We start from the raw sequence: 4,891 nt of genomic DNA on the forward strand, positions 1-4,891 counted from the left end.
ACCCCAACTCACGCCCTGACCGAACTAAAATAGAGACAAAAAAAGGAACTAAGGTCAGGACGTGACAGTGTGACAACCACATATCACAGGCATAGAAAGTACAATCTTCCTCAATAACCTAGCTGTCAGTAGAGTCAGATCTTTTTTTTTGGGGGGGGGGGGGGGGGGGGGGTCAAGGTTAGGAGGATTGAGGTGAGGACGAGGAGGATTATTTAAGATACTGTTTGAAGGTAGGGTTTCAGATATTTTCAGAAGATGGGCAGGGACTCTCCTGTCCTAGTTTCAGGGGGAAGCTGGTTTCACTATTGGGGTGCCAGGACAGATGAGAGCTTGGACTGGGCTGAGTGGGAGCTGCCCACCCATAGGGGTGGGAGAGCCAAGAGACCTGAGGTGGCAGAACAGAGTGCTCGGGTAGGGGTGTAGAGTTTGAGCATAGCCTGAAGGTAAAGAAGTGCAGTTCCTCTTGCTGTTCTATAGGTAAGTACCATGGTCTTGTAGTGGATGTGAGCTTCAACTGGAAGCCAGTGGAGTTGACGGAGGAGCGGGGTGACATGAGAGAACTTGGGAAGGTTAAAAACCATGTGGGCTGCTGCATTCTGGATAAGTTGCAGGGGTTTGAAGGCACAAGCAGGGAGCCCAGCCAACAGCAAGTTGCAGTAGTCCAGACAGGAGAGGACAAGTGCCTGGATTAGGTCCTGCGCCGCTTCCTGTGTGAGGTAGGGTCGAACTCTACCGATGTTGTAGAGCATGAACCTACAGGAACAGGTCACTGCTTTGATGTTTGCAGAGGACAACAGGGTGTTGTCCAGGGTCACACCAAGATTCTTTGCACTCTGGGAGTGCGACACTGTGGAGTTGTCAACCGTGATGGAGAGGTCTTTGAGCGGGCAGGCCTCCCCTGGGAGAAAGAGCAGTTCCGTCTTGTCGAGCTTGAGCTTGAGGTGGTGGGCCGACATCCACGTTGAGAGGATATGACGAGGCCAAGTGACTTGGTGTATAGAGAGAAGAGGGCCTAGGGACACCAGTAGTGAGAGTACGTGGTTCAGACATAGATCCTCTCCACATCACCTGGTCGTAGATCCTCTCCACATCACATCGCCTGAAACGCCCAGCCCTGAGAGGGTGGAGAGGAGGATCTGATGGTTCATGGTGTCAAAGACAGCGGATAGATCTAGGAGGATGAGAACAGAGGACAGAGAGTCAACTTTGGCAGTGCGGAGAGCCTCTGTGACACAGAGAAGAGCAGTCTCGGTTGAGTGACCCGTCCTGGCTGGTTAGGGTCAAGAAGATCGTTCTGAGAGAGATAACAAAAAAGTTAATCAGAAACAGCACGCTCAAGTGTTTCGGAAAGAAAAGAAAGAAGTGATATAGGTCTATAGTTTTTGACATCAGATGAATCGAGTGTTGGTTTCTTGAGAGGGGAGCAACTTGAGCCATTTGAAAGCCACAGCCAGTGGTCCTGGAAGAGAGGAATGGGAGAAGGCCTCCAGAGGTGGTCTGGAGAAGGGAGGAGAGGATGGGGTCGAGCAGGCAGGTTGCCGGGTGGCCAGACCTCACTAGTCGCAGGATATCATCTGGAGAGAGAGGGGAGAAAGAGGTCAAGGCATAGGGTAGTTCTGTGTGAGTGGGACCAGTGAACTCAATAGGCTAAGTGAATGCTTAGCGGATGTTTGCCAACCTTTTTTTCAAAGTGGTTGACAAAGTCGTCCACAGAGAGGGAGGAGGGAGGGGGAGGTGGGAAAGAGTTTCCTAGGGTTTCCTAGGCAGAAGCTCAACATTTAAAGAGGTAGAAAGTGGCTTTAGCAGCAGATACAGAGGAATAGGAGGTAGAGAGGAGGGAGTGAAAGGATGATAGGTCCTCCAGAAATGTAGTTTTCCTCCATTTTTACTCAGCTGCCCACAGCCCTGTTCTGTAAACTCGCAATGAGTCACTCAGTCATGGATCTGGAGGTGGAGCCGGGCCGGCCTGGAGGAAAGGGGATAGTGCGCGTCATCGAGAAAGGGAGGAGAAAATGAGATAGGAGGGAGAAGGATTTAGCAGAAGGGAGAGATGATAGGATCGAAGAGGAGAGAGTAGTGGGAGGGAGAGAGGAAAGATTGCGACAGCGCATCACCATCTGGGTAGGGGCTGAGTGGTTAGGGTTGGAGGAAAGGGAGACAGAAAAGGAAACAAAGTAGTGATCAGAGCCCTGGAGGCAGGATGCAGTGAGATTAGTAGGCGAGCAGCCTCTAGTAAAGATGAGGTCAAGCATATTGCCTGCCTGTGAGTTGGAGGGGATTGGGAAAGGGTGAGGTCAAATAGGCAAGGAGGGGAAAGAGAGAGTTGGAAAGAAATTAATCTAAGGCAGGCATTGAGAGGTTGAAGTCACCAAGTACGAAGAGCGGTGAGCCATCGTCAGGAAATGAGCTTATCAAGGTGTCAAGCTCATTGAAGAATTCTCCAAGGACACCTGGTGGGCGATAGATGGCAATAATGTTAAGCTTGAGTGGACAAGTGACAGTGGCAGCATGGAATTCAAATGAGGAGATGGACAGAGGGAGAAAAGAGAAAATCTCCACTTAGGAAAAATGAGTAGACCTGTGCCACCACTCGACGACCAGATGCTCTCGGACTATGAGAGAAAATATAGTCAGATGAAGAAAGAGCAGCTGGAGTAGTAGTGTTCTCTGGGGTGAGCCATGTCTCCGTCAGGGCCAAAAAGTAAAGGGACTGAAGGGTAGCATAGGCGGAGATGAACTCAGCGTTCTTGACCGCAGATTGGCTGTTTCAAATGCTGCCAGAGACCCGGAATTCGACATGGGTTAAATTAGAAGGGTTGCAGCCAAGGGGTGGGGAGCGTCTGTAAAGCCTACAGGGAGAAGTGCAAACAGGTATAGAAAACACACACATAGTTGACAAAAAAAGAGAAAATGAGTTCATCTGTAAATAACTAGGTAAAAAACTCAAGTGAGAGAGTGGTGTGAAGCCCCATGTCTAAACAAGACAGTCAAGACTAGAGTGAGGGTGTGTAAGAAGTGATTCATGTTGCTCTCACACTCTAATCCACAGCTGATGTCACCACCACTGAGTCAGTCACCCCCAGCAGGGCTCATCAGCCTTGTGAAACAACACTGACACACAGGACAGAAGGAAACAACTACATGGATCTGTTTGACATGAACTACTTACCACAGCCTTGTAGCTGTCCGTTCTCTTCCTGATACTTCGGAGTTTAATAACCCTGCCCTCTGGGCCCAGGCTGGATAGATAATGTTTACTTAGTAAATCTCTAATATACACTGAGCATACAAAACATTCGGAACACCTGCTCTTTCCATGACATAGACCGACCAGGTGAATCCAGGTGAAAGCTATGATCCCTTATTGATGTCACTTGTTAAATCCACCTCAAATCCGTGTAGATGAAGGGGAGGATTTTTAGGCCTTGAGACAATTGAGACATGCAACAATTTCACATATTTCATTGAGCTGCAGCTCATTTAAGGAAATCAGTCAATTGAAATAAACACATTAGGCCCTAACCTGTGGATTTCACATGACTGGGAAGACGTGTATCTATTGGTCAAAAATTAGGGGTGTGGATCAGAAAACCATACAGAATCTGGTGTGACCCCTATTTGCCTGATACCGCTCGACACATTTCCTTCGCATAGAGTTGACTAGGCTTTTGACTGTGGCCTGTGGAATGTTGGCCCACTCCTCTTCAATGGCTGTGCGAAGTTGCAGGATATTGGTGGGAACTGGAACACGCTGTTGTACACGTCAAATCAAAACATCCCAAACATGCTCAATGGGTGACATTTCAGGTGAGTAAACAGGCCATGGAAGAACTGGAACGTTTTCAGCTTCTAAGAATTGTGTACAGATCCCTGCGACATGAGGCCGTGCATTATCATGCTGAAACATGAGGTGATGGCGGCGGATGAATGGCACGACAATGGGCCTCAGGATCTCGTCACAGTATCACTGTGCATTCAAATTGCCATAGATAAAATGCAATTGTGTTTATTGTCCATAGTTTGTGCCAGCCCATACCATATCCCCACCGCCACTATGGGCCACTCTGTTCACACCGTTGACATCAGCAAACCGATCACCTACATACCGCCATACACGTGGTCTGCGATTGTGAGGCTGGTTGGCTGTACTACCAAATTCTCTAAATGACGTTGGAGGCGGTAGAGAAATTAACATTAAATTAACTGGAAACAGCTCTGGTTGACGTTCCTGCAGTCAGCATGCAAATTGCACTCTCCCTCAAAACTTGAGACATCTGTGGCATTGTGTTGTGTGACAAATCCTCACATTTTAGATTGGCCTTTTATTGTCCCCAGCACAAGGTGCACCTGTTTAATGATCATGCTGCTTAATCAGCTTCATTATATGCTACAGCTGTCAGGTGGATGGATTATCTTGGCAAAGGAGAAATGTTTACTAACAGAGAGCACAACATTTAGCCACCGGACTATTACATTGAGCCCCCCCCTATTTGTTTTGTACACTGCTGCTACTCGCTGTTTATTATCTATGCATAGTCACTTCACCCCTACCTACATGTAGAAATTACCTCTAACCTGTACCCCCAAACACTGACTTGGTACCACTCCGTATATAGCTTATTTATTGTTATATTATTGTTACTTTTTATAATTTTTTACTTTAGTTTATTTGGAAAATATTTTCTTAACTCTTCTTGAACTGCATTGTTGGTTAAGAGCTTGTAAGTAAGCATTTCACGGTAAGGTCTAAACTTCGGTGCAAGTGACAAATAAAGTTTGATTTGATCTGATTTCAGAGAAATAAGCATTTTGTTCGTATGGAAAATTTCAGGGATCTTGTATTTCAGCTCATGAAACACGGGACCAATAGTTTACAAGTTGCGTTTATATA

The 4,891-nt window shown here is 47.1% G+C and overlaps 1 pseudogene; it reads right to left on the reverse strand.

Annotated features, from left to right (window-relative positions):
* Window positions 1-212: 212 nt before the first annotated feature.
* On the reverse strand, window positions 213-3,897 carry LOC139385768 (uncharacterized; annotated as a pseudogene).
* Between the last annotated feature and the right edge of the window lie 994 nt (window positions 3,898-4,891).

The sequence above is a fragment of the Oncorhynchus clarkii genome, chromosome 3 (genome assembly GCF_045791955.1).
Source record: "Oncorhynchus clarkii lewisi isolate Uvic-CL-2024 chromosome 3, UVic_Ocla_1.0, whole genome shotgun sequence".
NCBI lineage: Eukaryota > Metazoa > Chordata > Actinopteri > Salmoniformes > Salmonidae > Oncorhynchus > Oncorhynchus clarkii.